The sequence below is a fragment of the Notamacropus eugenii genome, chromosome 1 (genome assembly GCF_028372415.1).
Source record: "Notamacropus eugenii isolate mMacEug1 chromosome 1, mMacEug1.pri_v2, whole genome shotgun sequence".
Lineage (NCBI taxonomy): Eukaryota > Metazoa > Chordata > Mammalia > Diprotodontia > Macropodidae > Notamacropus > Notamacropus eugenii.
Genome location: NC_092872.1, coordinates 171,186,283 through 171,202,481, shown reverse-complemented (window position 1 = coordinate 171,202,481; position 16,199 = coordinate 171,186,283). Strand labels below are relative to the sequence as shown.

Sequence of the window (16,199 nt, the reverse complement as noted above, 5' to 3'; positions counted from 1 at the left end):
ATTCTAATTTTTAAGCAACTGTTTTCTTCAGTGAGCTTTAGAACCTCCTTTTCCATTTGACTAATTCTGCCTTCTAAAGCATTCTTCTCCTCATTGACTTTTTGAACCTCTTTTGCCAATTGAGTTAGTTCATTTTTAAAGATGTTATTTCCTTCAGCATTTTTGGGTCTTCTTTTGGAAGCTGTTGACTCACTTTTCAAGCTCTTCCATGGCCTGAGACCATTGTATATTTATTTTGGAGGTACTGGAGGCAGAGACCTTGACTTCCTCTGACAGTATGCATTGTTCTTCCTCATCCAAAAGGATGGAAGAAAATTCTGTTCATCAAGAAAACAACCCTGTATAGTCTTATTTTTTTCCTTTTTTTGGGAATTTTCCCAGTCAGTTATTTGACTTTTGAATCCTTTGTCAAGAGGAGGGTATACCCTGGGGACCTGAAAGTTCTCAGTTCCTCCAAAGTAGCACAATCAAGAGAGAGGAGTTTGCTCCTCTCTTGGCCTGCACACTGGTCCAAGAGCAGCCAAAAACTTTTCTGCCCAGTATCTGAGAGTAGTAGAATTCCCTCCCCACAACTGCCTCCAGCTCTGCCAGCACTCCTCCTTCTCACCCCAGGGCCAGACTCAGGGTTGAGATTTAGATCAGCTGCTCAGTTCCCACAGGGGCTTTAGGCAGCGGCTCCAACAATGGACACTGCCAATGAAATGGCTGCTGCAGGCAGAGCCAGCCCATGTTCCTTTTCCCAGATGAAAAAGGTTCCTCACTGACCTTTGAAGCTTTCTTTGACACTTGTGGGTTGAGGGATGCGAGAACTGCCACTGCTGCTGAGGATTCCACCCCTGAGGCCTGTTCTGATCCTGCTCCTGCTGGTGCCTAGCAGCCAAATCTGGGCTGGTCTCTGTGGGCTCTATTCAGCTCTGTACCCCATGCAATATTCTTTTCCTGTTGACTTTCCAGTCTACCTTGAGCTGGAAATCTCTTTCACTCTTGTTCTGTGGCTTCTGCTGCTCTACAATTTGCTTAAAGTTGTCTTTTACAGGCATTTTAAGGGCTGTAGGGGAAGAGCTAGAGTATGGGTGTCTTTCTACTCTGCCATCTTGGCTCTGCCTAAATATTTTTTTTAAAGAGGAAACAATGTTCAACAAAACAATCAGCTGCACAAAAAATTAATGTTAAATGCAGTGTTTCACACTCACAATAACCTCCCTCTATAATAGGGAGAGGTATCTCTTCTTTGAGATGAAAAAATCACTTGAATTTTGTGTCGTTTTATTTAGAGTGTTTTTGTTGTTCCTTTCATTTGCATGGATGTAGGCAATGTGTATGGCTCATGATTCTGATTCTGCTTATTTCGCTTTGTATCAGTTCTTTTAAATCTTCATACTTCTCCACATTTATTATGTTTATTACTTCTTATGATACAATAATAGTGCATGATGTTTAATATCTTTAGCCATTTCCCAAACAATGAACATTGGCTTCTTTATAATTCTTTGCTACCTTGAAAACTCCTGCTTTAAGTATTTTGAGTGTGTGTTGGGTCTCTTTATTATGTCACTGATTTCTTTTGTGCATATTCCTAGCAATAGAATTTCTGGGTCAAAGAATATAGATATTTTAGTCATTTATTTGCAAAAATTCCAAATTGTCTTTCTGATCTATTGAACTGATTCATACCCCAACCAACAACTCATTAGTATATCTGTCTTTCTACAATCCTTGACATGACAATACTATTTCTGTCTTCTGTCACCTTTTTCAATTGAGTGAGTATGAGGTGAAACATTAGGGTTATTTTGATTTTCGTCTTTCTTATTATTAGTGATTTGAGGCATTCTTTTCAAATAGTTATTAATTTTTTTTTCTTCTTTTGAGGACTGTTCATATCTTCTCACCATTTATTTATTGAGGATAGTTTTTTTGTGTTATATATTTCTACTAGTTGTCTATATATCTTTGATATCAGATCCAAATCAAATATATTTGATGCACAGATTTTTCCACTCCATTGACCAATCTCTTAATTATATTAGTTTTATTAATGCAAATTATTTTTAAATTTCATGTTCAACCAGGAATTTAAAATTAGTTCAATGTTAGAAAAAGTATAAACAAAATAGTTAATAACAATGATAATTAAAAAAACATTATCACAACTATTATTTAACATGGTTGCAAAAAAATGCTAGCTATAGAAGTAAAGCAAGAAAAACAAATTTACTAAATAAGCATAGGAATTTTTTTTAAACTAATCATTTTTGCAAATGATATGATGCTGCCAATTTTCACAACTTTCTCCTGCCTCAAATCACTTTTGTCATTTAGGAGAGCAACTCATGGAAAAGGATCCAGCCATCTCCTCCTACTGTCACTTTCAAAGTATTCAAGGCAGCTTCATGAAGCAGGAGAATGCCCTGAAAGAGATACAGGAAGAAACAGATGTCAAACTAATCAAAACACCATATCCATTACAACCACCACCTTCCCACAGACACCAAGGGAGATAGAATAGGACCCCAAACCAATAAGAACAGGGAATAGTAATGTTCCTCCCACCATAGGCCACCAGCTCTTGTTCCAAAACAGATTCTACAGTCTTCAGAGAAGGAATTAAACCTTATGAAGATAAGAACTGACAAATACCTCTTCAGGTACTGTAGTTCCTTCCTTCTTAGAGTGGAAGCTCTCTATATAATACACACACATATACATACACACATATGCATTTACGTACATATATGCATCTATATATGTGTACATATATTTGTACATGTGTATATATATATGTGTGTGTGTGTATATATATATATATATATATATATATTTGATACAGATATATATGGTTTTTCAGAGGAAATTACTTTAAAGAAGATGCATTAGCATCTGTGTTGCATTGTACCCTCAGGACCACTTGGCTTCCATCTGACTTTTAGTTGATACCCTCTACATGTGTTATGCCCCCCTAAATTTATGTGAGCTCTGTGAGAATACAGACTTTTTTGTTTTTCTGTTTGTATCTTCAGTACTTGGCATCATTCTTTGTGCGTAATAAGTCCTTTTTAAATTCTATAGATTCACTGATAATTAATTTAGATACTTAATAACTTCAGTAAAGTAGCAAGATATAAAATAAATCCACAAAAATATTCATCTTCTCATATATTACCAACAAAAACCAGCAGGAAGAGACAGAAAAAGAAATCCCATTCAAAATAACACAATGTATAAAGTATTTATACACAGTGTATAAAGTATCAGGTAGTCTACTAAGACCCACAGGAATCATATGAATACAACTACAAAACACTCTTTACAGAAATGAAAAAGAAATCTAAATAATTTAAGTTATAAACCACTCAGGGTTGGGAAGTGCCAATATAATAAAAAATGGCACCATTACCTAAAGTAATTTATAGATTGATTGACGTACCAAGCAAACTGCCAAAGGATTACTTTATATGACTGGTAAAATAATAACAAAACTAGTCTGTAGAAATAAAAGTTCAAAAACCTTAAGTAAAATAATGGGGGGGAAAAGCAGAAAGAAAAGAATCTCAAACTATACAACGGAGCAATAACTATCAAAACCATCTTGTTGTTATTCAGTCATGTCTAACTCTCCATGACTCCATTTGGATTTTCTTGGCAAATATAACAGGGTGGTTTGCCATTTCCTTCTCCAGTTCATTTTACATAATATAAGGAAATGGGGGCAAACAGGATTAAGTGATTTGCCCAGGGTTACACAGTCAGTAAATGTTTGAGACCAGTGTGGACTTAGGTTTTCCTGACTCCAGGTTCAGTGTTCTATCTGCCCTATCTGCCCTCAAAAATATTTGGTATTTAATTAAAAGTATAAAAGTTGAGCAATAGGATAGATTAGATACACAAGCGCCAGAAAGAGGAGAATATAAAAGTACAGTGAAGACACTAACTAGGACTCAGTCTTTGACTACAATGAAAATTGGAATGTGCTATAAGATAGGTATAAATCAACATCTCACAGAAAGGTCCACAGAGATACATGCCATAGATTTAAAGTTATATATCATAAGCAAATTAGAAAAGAAAGGAAAGATACATTTTATAGCAGTGAACAGAGGGAATGGGGCAGAGAGTGAGAAAAAGAGATTCAGAGAGAGAGTGAGAGAAAGAAGAGAGAGAGAGCTGTTCTTAAACCAACAAGGAATATGATAATCATAACAATAAAATACATAAAATTGGGAAGTTTTTCAAATTCAAAATATATTTGGAATTATAAGGGAAGGAAACACTTAATTGGGCAAAAAGCTTTGTAGTAAAAGTTCACTTATAAAGGTTTGATATCTTAGTTATATAGAGAAACGATATAAATATATATGAAAAAGAGCTATTCTTCCATGAACAAATTATCAAAGGATATGAAAGGGTAGTTTTCAATGCAAGCAATGAACAACAATATGAAAAATACTCTACATGACTAAGAGCAATAGAAATCAAAAGAGCTCTGAGGTTCCAAATCATACTCATCAGATTGGGGAAGATTACAAAGAAGAAAAAGGGAAATCATTAGGGGTTGTGGGATGTGGGCACTAACATTGTAGTTACAATGCAATCTTCTTATAAGTAAAAGTTTATTTATTATTTGTATTTCTGTCAGCTAGTGCACTGCCTGGCACGTAGCAGGTGATTAATAAATTCTTATTGATTGATTGGTGAAGCTCTGTTTTGGTGCCATAGTTCTGGAAAGCAATTTGGAGCTATACCTTCAAAGTCAATAGTAACTGAGCTTACCTTTTTACCAAGGAATACCACTACTAGGCCTGTACACTTAAATAGATAAAAGGAAAAAGGAGAGAATGTGTATATATATATATGTATATGTATATATGTATATGTATATATGTGTGTATATATGTGTGTATATATGTGTATATATGTATATATGTATATATATATATATATATATATACAAAAATTTGACAGCATTTTTGCGATAGAAAGAAGTAAGAATAAAGTAAGCATTCATAAATTGGGGAAAGGCTATACAAATGATGTCATTAACACAATGCAATATCATTATACCATAATAAATGGCAAAAGGACAAATTCAAAGAAATATGGAGCAGCTAGTATAAACTAATACAAGTGAACAAAATCAATCTACATAGTGCTTACAATACAATAAAGAGAAACAGCCTGGAAAGAGTCAAGAATGCTAATGCAATGACTATCAAAGGTGAGGAACCTGTGGCCTTCTAGATCCTTGGGTATGACCTTTTGACTGAGCCCAAGTTTTATAGAACAAATAATTTTTTAAGAGGATTTGTTCTGTGAAGTTTGGATTCAGTCAAAGGGCTACACTTGAGGACCTAGAGGGCCACATATGGTTTTGAGGCCCAAGGTTCCCCACTCCTGGACTAAATAATGAAAGACAAGAAAGAAAGAAAGAAAGAAAGAAAGAAAGAAAGAAAGAAAGAAAGAAAGAAAGAAAGAAAGAAAGAAAGAAAGAAAGAAAGAAAGAAAGAAAGAAAGAAAGAAGGAAGGAAGGAAGGAAGGAAGGAAGGAAGGAAGGAAGGAAGGAAGGAAGGAAGGAAGGAAGGAAGGAAGGAAGGAAGGAAAGAAAGAAAGAAAGAAAGAAAGAAAGAAAGAAAGAAAGAGAAAGAAAGAAAGAAAGAAAGAAAGAAAGAAAGAAAGAAAGAAAGAAAGAAAGAAAGAAAGAAAGAAAGAAAGAAAGAAAGAAAGAAAGAAAGAAAGAAAGAAAGAAAGAAAGAAAGAAAGAAGGAAGGAAGGAAAGAAAGGAGGAAGGAAGGAAAGAAAGAAAGAAGGAAAAAAAGAAAGAAAGAAGGAAAGAAAGAAACAAAGAAACAATCCCTACTCCCAACAAGCTTCAGAGTTTGGAATCTTAAAATAACTGGAAGTAGCAGGAATGTCTAAGAAATGAACACATCTATGAGTAATTAATGGACAGTGGAGGTAGAAATTATGAAAGTTAGAAATGTTGATTAAATAGAATGTCAAAATGTTAGAAGGGTCATCATAAACCCTGACGTTATAGAAGATAAGAACCGTAGTTGGCAATTCTGGTAGGCCTTCGAACTACATGATGAAATCACAAAAGTGAGTGATCAGTGCAGGATGAAGATCAAAACAGGGCAATATGAATGTGTCAGAGGAAAGGAATTTTCACCTTGGGAAGGGGTTCTTAGCCTGAGGAAAACTGGTCTAGATCAGAATTTCTTAAGCTATGGGTGGAAACCTCATATGGAGTCAGGAAAAATTTGGTAATAGTAAAAGGTTTCGGAACATGCAACAACCAAAAATTATTTTAAAATCAAATGCCTAATGAATTCGAGGTGTTTCTGGCAGCACTTGCTGGTGCTGCATCAAGCAACTTCATTGTAGACTTGGTTTGGAACACAAAACATGCGCACCTTGCACTGCATCCTGCCAAAAAGGGATCTGAGCAGAAATAGTTTAAGAAGCCCTGTCTAGATTTCAAGAGGCCTACAAATTTGAATGGGAAAAATGTGTCTTTATATTCACTAACCACTAACTGAAATTTAGCATTGCTTCCAATTATGAATTTAAAAAAAAGATATTGTGAAAAAGAATACATATGCTTCACCAGACTACCAAAGCAATTAATGACAAAAAAAGGTTAACAGTAGATGACCTGGAGAAATTTTATTCTAAATCACAGAGACTAGGGAAGCAGGAGATTAAGGTTTATTTACCATAATAAAAGAAGGGAAACAAGTAGGCTAAAGTTTATAATGAAAGTTCTCTCACAGTCAGTATCTTATTTGTTCCTAACTACATAAGGTACATAGAACAAGTAGTATTAGCTCCATTTTATAGAGAGGGTAAGGCTTAAAGAGTTAAATGACTTGTCTAAAGTTACACAACTACTGTGGAAGTTAGAGAACCATAATGATGAGGTTTGGGGTGCTTGGGACCTCAAAGTACCGACACGCTGGGTCCGGCCAAATGAATTTGACTCAAGACTTCTTCCAGCCAAAGTAAAACAAAGTTTATTAAAGATTTGCCATATTGAGTTGACTCTTAAGGAGCCTAACCATTTGTGACACTTATATTATTAAACGAGTCAGATGGAATCTCAGCTACACAGAGTTTGAGCTGGACTGAATCTGAATGCCTTCATGGAGGAAAGATGGAACTCATGTACAGAAAGACCATGGGAAGTATCTAGAGGTGGTCTAGTAGTCTGGGAGGGGGGTCTAAAGAAGATCTTGATAAGGTGGGGATAACTAGTGATGTAATCAAGGGTGAGAAACAGCTGGAGACAATTGGGAGGTATCAGATAATTGAGGACTTGGGTGGGAAGCAGGTAGGGCAATCCAGAGGTAACAGACAATGGAGGGCCAGGTTAGGTTAAGGGTGTCAGATTTGAGTATGAAAGGCCAGATTAACTAGGAAGATTATAGGGGAGTTCAACAAGGTTCCCAGAGTCTGTACCCCATCAGTTACTACCTAGAACATAAATCACAGAATCCCTACTAGAATGAGTTTTCATCTCCAAACCCAGTGTTCTTTCCTTTGAACCATACTTTCTGTCTCATTCTGTATGACCTCATTATAGTAGCCTTATAAGCAGTTTCTGCTGGAGTGTCCATTGACTATTAAGTCAAAGAATTTGACCTACTCCCAACTTTCCATTCGGTTTGACCGATTGTTTTTGTGCCATGGAGAGTAGTGCAGACTCATCTTCTCATTCTGCTGAATAGGAAGCAGCTGTGTTATGGGCAGTGGCCTGTAACTCTCAGGAGAAAATAACAAGGAAAATAATTGCAAATAAGGCTTATGGCCTCAGATGTCTATAGAATAATGCTAAGAACATGGGCAAAATAATAACTGCATTGGGAATTTTAATATAAGTTGGAAAACACCAACTCTGGTGTTTAACTGAGACTTCGTGAGAGGGAAGCGGAATGTGATATTGGTAATAGAAGGGTGCACCTTATTCAAAAGCATGTGATCACCCAGAAGGGAAAGAGGTAAATTATTAGAGAGGTAAATTAGTTCAAGCTGACAAATGGGAAGATAGAAGGTACTCCAGATTCATGTGCACTCAATAAAGGCCACATTCACCATGAAAATACAGGAAAAATTTTGTTGACACTATAGAAATGAAAAGATTAGGCACATAACAGATGGAGTGGAAAGGAACAAGTGACTCGGCTAAAGCATGTTCTTATCTGGTGCCACCACTGTTGAAAGCTAGGCAGTTGTCATTGTAGAATGTTCATCTTTAAATTAAATTAATATTTGCTCCTCTAATTTCAGCCTAAGAATAGGCATGGCCTAGTGCCTTAGAGAGCCAGCCTCAGAGAAATGCTGAGTTTAAGTCTAGCCTCTGATAGGTACCAATTGTGTGATTCTGGGCAATTGCCCCAGGCAATTCTCTTAGACTTCTCAGACTGGTCATGTTTCTTCATGCTCATCTCTACCTACTGCCTTCCCTGGCCTCCTTTAAGTCCCTGCTAAATCTCACATTCTACAGGAAGCCTTTGCCAATCTCTTTTAATTCTAGAGCATTCTCTCATTTCTTATTTATCCTCTATATAGCTTATTTGTACGTTTGCTTGCTTCATGTCTCTCTCTCATTGTATTTTAAGCTCCTTCAGGGTGGGGCCTCTTTTGGATCCCCAGTGCTTAGCACAATGCCTGGCACAGAAGTGACACTTAATAAATGTTTACTGACTGACTGATGAACTCAAAGATCCAGTTCACAAAATTAAACAAAAAATCTCTTTAATCTACTAATATTGGTTTTGTCCTCTACAGTCACAAAGAATAAGTCTGATCTCTCTTGTATATGTAGCCTTGAAAATATTGGAATAGAAGCACCATGTCTCTATTTTCTCTTCTCTTGCCAAACTGAACATTCCAAGGAGACTAAGATTGATCCTTTATCATTCATTTATTGATCCTATTTACAATTAATTGATTTTGTCCTGTGCCTGTTTAAGTTATGTTTCTTTGCCTCTGAACTTCGTTCAGAGTTCAGGTGGCCTATAATGAGTTAAGTTAAAAAACCCAGTTCATCTTGCCTCAAGGAATTTATTTAATTGACTTTCAGGAATATGTGTGAAAGTAAACCTGTTATCTTGACACCACCAAGCAATCCTTCAAAGATGTCTGCTTTGCTGTCCAAATGTCTGCCTGCTATCTCACACCAGGACTCAGAAAAGGAATACTTTCTTAGTGTCATGAGAGAAGAAGGGGGTGGGTAATGACCTCTTAACCCCACTGCCAAACTTCTAACCAATTACATTGTTCCCTGAGCCTCAGCTTTATAACCAATCATGTTGCCCCCAATCCCATGCTGTCACCTACCCTATTCTGTCTTTGCTCTGTATTCCCCAAACCCTCTAAAAGGGAAACTGTCCTTTGGCTCAGGGTCTTTGGCATAAATGGAAGCAAGTCATTGATCCATATATTGGCAGGCAGCATGCCTCTGTTAGTAAATGTTATATTGCTTGGAGATTTGCCTGTTTTTCTTTCAGTCAGTCCTCATTTGCCTTTCATAATCCTGGTCTCTACTCTCTGATTATTCTCTAATGCCTCAATGTTTCTCTTAATGTGTGCCCCACTCTCCCTGAATGGCTAAGAGTACTCCATATGCTCACTAAAAGTGCTCAACACTATCATGATGAATGATATGTGCAAGGCACAAATGGTCAGGGGATTTGCAGAGAACCCCTGAACACTAAAAGATTTTTTTCAAAGTAGTATAGAGCCACTCAAAAGTGATTGGCCAGGCAATATACATAGAAACAAAAAATATCAATGAAGAAGGTACACTGCCCATATCAGGGCATATAGTTACATGAGTTGGGTTGACATAGTGAAAGAATTCTTCACCGGGTTGCCAGGCTACTAGTGAAGAGTCTCTATTAGTCTAGCCCCCCCAAAAAAACACAAACAAGCATCAGACCTTGTCTGTTACCAGACTATGCCTGAAGCCCTTCTAGAAAATTCATTGCATTGGCAGAGACACCTCCATACTACAGTGTAACATTATATGGGATGATGGCTTGGGGATTAGAATGAGGAATAACCAATAGAGAATCTATGAACTCCATTGATATCCATGAAGAGTAAGGAGAACTAGAAAAAGAATCCTAGGATATTGGAAGGACCTCCATAGGGGATTTAGAAGAAATGATGAGTCACAATTGATGAGCCACAATTAGAAGGCACGTGTATATGGTGGTCTGCCTCACCAGAGGTGGTATATCTCCATCAATGAGGTCACAAATCACAGATCCATTGAAGTATGGCGTAAACTGGCATGGGCATTGTTTAATTATTCCAATTAGGATGTGTGTATGTATGTTTGTATGTGTGTATGTGCACATGTGTGTTATGTGTGTGTCAGACTTGGCCCATAACCAAATTAAAGAAGGAGAATGGAATTGATTGCCTTTGGGAAAATGCATAATACTTCCAACAATCTCAAGGCATTCCCTCCTGCAAAAATATATCTTTTTTAACTCACCATCTCTTGGAAATATTTGGCTATTATTCCTGAAACACCAAATTTTCAGTTGTAATAGAATTATAGACTGCTCAAAGGGCAATGAAGAAACACATGCTGGACAGCAACATATGACCAATTCTGACTTGTGCAAAAGAAGTGTAAAGGACATCATCAAGGATGTGCATGATCAGAAAGAAATGGCCAGAGATTAATCATATGGTCAGCCAGAGGGATGGCATATGAACCCTCAAAGTGTTTTATGGGTACCCATGAACAGTGGAAAGGATTAGAAGTCCTGTAATGCATTGTGTGTGTGGGGTCCTCTGTGGAAGACATAGATAAAAATCACAAAGATTAAAAGGCATATGTGGGTTTCCATCTGAATTATAAAGTAAATAACCATAGAAATGAGATTATTGATTCATCAAGGTATTACTTCAAGATGGTGAAGATATATGATAATGTGGTAGTCATCCAGTTAATCAAGGTCCCTATCAGAGTTTAGTCTTTTGATTCTGCATTTTCAGACCCTTCAAATGCTCTGTCTACATCTAAACCTGGGATGCACAGGAAAGCAGAAATAACTTAAGTTGAATGGTTCTTTAAAATAATAAAGCATCATTTCATACCATATTATCCTGACAACTATGCTGAAAAATGGGCACTGCATGAATTCTTCATTCCCATTTCACAGAACAGATAACCAGCATTGCCAGCAAAAATATAAGGGACTAATCAAAAGTAACATAGCTAGCAGTCCAACCCAGGTCTTCTGATTTCAATTCCAAGACCCTTTACATCAGAGTGGGCTACAGTAAAACATTGTTACTTGTATTTTGGCCTTTCACCCATTTCACTGTAGGTGAACCACAGTGTCATAAAATGGAAACCACTGCACACATGATAGACTCTGGCGCTTATCTCTTACAGTTTCTCTGTTTTCACTCTGCTGATTTATAACCTTCCCATTCTGCCCTCTTTCTGTGCTCTCTGATTTCTTTCTGCTTTGGGATTAATAAAAATCCTCACAGGAGCTGCTTATCTTTCACATGCATTGGATTTATAATAAAAATTGAATTTCATTTTAGAAGAGAGATGGAAGAACAGTTAGGCTGGGAGGAAAAGTATGCACATGATACTGATGGAAGGAAAAGAGAGACCAAACTGGCCTTGAATTAGGCTGATGTGGACCTGTTCTTCTTGCTTACTCCTAGAAATATGTAAAAAGTTATTAAATTTCAGAATAGCACAGTGAAAATAAAAGTATAGGTTTCCTTTTGACCCAGAGTTTGAATACAGAATGAGATGGAGCACTAACTTCCTTTCAGGATAAAAGATCTCTTAACTAGCCTAGGAGATGTATAGTTGAGGTGTTGCATAAAACGGTGGTGTGATAGAAAGAGTACTGGAGTCAAAAGACCTTAGTTCAGGCAATGACAACAGTACTTACTGGCATTATAATTAAGACCAAGTCTTTAATTGAATGTTTCCTCATCTCTAAAACGAGGGTGATAATAAATTCTTTATTTCAGGGCATCTGCAGAAAAAATACTTTGTAAACCATAAATATTAATAATAATGTGAACTATAAAAAACTATGGACTTAATCATAGGATAATCAATTTAAAGCTGAAGAAGAACTAGGAGCCATGTAGTCTAACCATTATATTTTTCCTATGAGGAAACTGAGGCTTAGGAATGCTCAGTGACGTATCTAAGATCACACAGGTAGAGAACATCAGAGGTAGCATTTGAAACTAGATCCTCTAACTACAATACAGTACTCGGTTCTCTGAACCAATACACGTTCCACTGGACCATGTCCAAAGCCCTGGGTATACTCCAGATCTACTACTTATTAGGCATGGAACTTTTAAGCTCTCTGAGCTTTAATTGCCCCTTAATAAAATGGAGGCTAATAATGGAGGCTAATCTGTTTTACTTATTTTCTAGGGTTGTTATGCACATTAAGTGAAATATTATATGAAAAAGTCCTTGTATGCAAATGTATTAAATTATCATTATAGCAATTCTGTGCCAAAGAGAACTAAAATATGATGTTATGTTAGGTTCAATCAACATTTATTAAAAGCTTACTAGATTCAAGGCACTCTGCTAGGCACTGAGGACAGAATGACAAAGAAAACAATAGATATATAGATAATCAATTTAAAATCATTTAGTAAGCACATAGTCTGTATCAGGCACTATTCTAAGCACTAGAAATGCAATGAGAAAAGCAAACATTCATTGCCTTAAAATTTAGCCAAAAGAGACAACATATTGTTTTTGTGTTCATCCTTTGTTGCTGAAGAAGACCATGCCATCAGAGAATGATGACATGATTTGTACTTGACTTTGTTTTGAGTGAGGGAGGGCTATACAAGGTCACCAGCCTCACTTTCTCTTCCTGAGCCATCTGAATCCAGTGACCAGATATTCATCAGGATGACTGGAGATGACCCAGGATGCCATGGGAGACGTTGGCCCCTTTAGGCCAAGGTCTACTCAGGAACTCACTTAGGGTGAGGTAATGCCCATTCAGTGAATAGGCCTCTTTAATGGACAGCCAGGGGATGGCCACTTTACTGAGGCATAGAAAAAAATGACATCAGACTGGGAGGCAAACAGCAACAGTTAATGCTGATAATCACTCTTAAGCCAGGAGGGTCCAGAAGCCATCCCTTAGGCAGGGACCTAGTGTCCTCTAATGTGTGACGAAGGAAAAGGAAAGGAAAGGGGAAGGGGAAAAGTGAAGGGGAGCAGAGAGGAGGGGAGAAGAGGGGAGGGGAGGGGAGGAGAGGAAAGGAGTCAGATGGGGCATTGAGGTCAAGAAGGAAGAGAACAGAGAAAAGACCAGCAGATTTAGCAATTTAAAGTTCACTGATGATTATGGAGAAAGTCTTTTCAGTTGAGTGATGAAGTCACAAGTAGATGGTGAAGGATTAAAGTTCAGTGAAAGGAGAGGAAAAGGAGGAAAGTCTGTGTGCAACTTTAAATAAAAGAATGTAAGAGAAGGGGAGAGAGAGTGACATAGGATAATAATTTGAGGGTAAAGAAACACAAGACAATTTAAGAAGAAAGATTAAATGGAAGAACCAGCAAAGGATTTGATTAGAAGTTCCACCTGATCTGCAGCTTGAAGAAAGCATGGAATACACTCTGTATAAAGGCTCCACATCAGTAAATGTAATATTTTAATTCAAAAAATGTAAAATAAGCCATTTTGGCTGGAATATATAGTTTACTGAGGGTAACAATGTGAAGTAAACATGAAAGCATCATTTGGAGTCAGATGGTTGAGGGCTTAAATTACATAGGAATTTGTAATTTAACTCAGAGGGAATAGGGAACCACTGAAGTTTTCTTTTTTTAAGCAGGGAGGAGATATGCTCAGATCTATGTCTTAGAAATATTAATTAAGCTGCTGTGTATAGGATGGCTCGTGAGAGGGAAAATCTTGCAAGCAAGGGGACAAATTAGGAAACTATTGTGATAATCTAGAAGACAGGTGATAAGGACTTAAACTAGTAGAGTAGCTGTGTAGCAGAAGAAAGTGGTGTGGTACAAGGGATGCTGTGGAAATAGAAGGAACAAGACTCAGCAAGGGGGAGGGGAATCAATTTAAGAATGATCCTGAAGTTACAATCCGGAGCTACTTGATTAATAACAGTGCTCTCAACAGAAATAGTAAGTCCTGTTTTTAAAAAAAAAATCCACCATACATTGGAATTAAATATGTCTTTCTTAGAAATATCTAGGATCTTTGCTCCATCTCTCCCATACTTCATCATAGAAGAAAGTAGTACAGGAATACCTCAGAGATATTATAGATTTGGTTCCAGATTGCCAAAATAAAGTGACTATCACAATAAATCAAGTCATGCAAATTGTTGGTTTCCCAGTGCATGTAAAAGCTACATTTACACTAGACTGTAGTCTAAGTGTGTAATAGCATTATGTCTTTAAAGAGTACATACCTTAATTTAAAAATACTTGCTAAAAATGCTAACCATCATTTGAGCCTTCAGTGAGTTATAATTTTTTTGATGGTGGAGGGTCTTGCCTTGAAGTTGATTCCTACTGACTGATCAGGGTAGTGGTTGCTGAAGGTAGAGTTGGATGTAGCAAGTTCTTAACTGAAGACAACAACAATGAAGTTCACCAGATCTGTTGACTCTTCCTTTCACCTGAATGTTTAGAGGCCATTGTAATATTATTAATTGACAATTTCAATATTGTCCTGTCTAGAGATGGAAGGAACAACAAGTTCATGGAACAGTCTGAACATATACAATATTTATTATGATTAAGTTCACTGTCTTCTAAGGGCACCATTCATGAAACCCCAAAACAGTTACAACAGTAGCATCAAAGATCACAGATCACAATAACAGATAATAATAATGAAAAAGTTTGAAATGCTGTGAGAATTACCAAACTGTGACAAAGAGACACAGTGTGAGCACATGCTATTGGAAAAATGACACCAACAGACTTTCTTCATGCAAGGTTGCTGCAAACCTTCAATTTGAAAGAAAACACAATAATTGCAAAGCACAATAAAGTAAAATACAACAAAATAAGATATTTGTTCATAAAGAAACAATACCTCTTTGAACTTCAAGGTCAGAGAACTTAAGATTTTCAAGACTAAGGCTGAGAGCTAGAGATGAAACAGAGAAACAGAGGTGAAATAGGTATGCAGATGAGTCAGTGGGTGTAGTCTATGGAACTTGAAATCAAGAAGACTTAAATTTGAATCATGCCTCAGAAACTTACTAGTTATTTGACCTTGGGCAAGTTAACCTCTCTGTGTCTCAGTTGTCTCATCTACAATATGGGGACAGAACCTTCCTCATAATGTTCTTGTGAGAATCGATTGAGTTAGCATATATAAAGCATTTTGTAAACTTTCAAATGCTTGGATGAGACGGAAATGAAATAATAAAGCTTCATTGCCTTTTCTTCCCCAGTCAAGGGATGTAAAAATTACAAGCAATTCAACAGAATGATGTAGTTCAAAAAGCACTAAGCTATTGGGGTGGAGGTGGGAGTTAGGGGTAGAGGAAGGAATGGGGGATTGGGATAGAGTTTATTGACTGCTAAATGACTTTGAGAAAGATATTTTCCTTCTCAAAGCTTTTGTCTCTTCATAAAAAAAGCTATTAAATAAAATAATCTCAAAGTAGATACTTTAATTCTAATATGCGATATAAATGCTACTATTTGAGCTTGCATGTTTATTTTTTATTTTGCACAGTGCATTTTGTTACAAAATTTAAGCAGCAAAAGTAAAATGAGTTTTTCCAAAACTTACCTACTGCCGAACAGTTTTCTTATGAAATGAATGATTAGGTAGCAATACCAATGAGATCAGAATTAATCTCCAAATATTACATTCCACTCCATGAATTATGATGCTGCCTTTATAGGATGGGTACCATGGTACATAAATCATTCCTGCATCACCTAATTCTGATAAGAAAATGGAAAACATTAGAAAAAACTTTGTCTCATCTAATGAATTGTTCCATCATCTGCCAAAAAAATCCATGGTTATGCAGAAACAATCATTTATTCATGTCTGGAGTCATATTTGCTAAGACTTCAAGTGGGTGTCTTTACTATTGTTTGGCATGGAACAGTTCCTCAGCAATACATGTGAGTCATACCAGTGTACATGAATGCAAGATTAGGCACATTGACAAATCTG

General features: G+C 36.7%; 1 long non-coding RNA gene across 1 annotated transcript in view; it reads right to left on the bottom strand.

Annotated features, from left to right (window-relative positions):
* Positions 1-2,023: 2,023 nt before the first annotated feature.
* LOC140510345 (uncharacterized) overlaps positions 2,024-16,199 on the bottom strand; it is a 48,826-nt gene continuing 34,650 nt past the window's right edge. The window contains exons 3-4 of the long non-coding RNA XR_011969206.1: positions 14,464-15,961; positions 2,024-2,411 (exon numbers count right to left, since the gene is read on the bottom strand). This is a non-coding gene — a long non-coding RNA (uncharacterized lncRNA). The remainder of the gene's footprint in view (positions 2,412-14,463; positions 15,962-16,199) is intronic.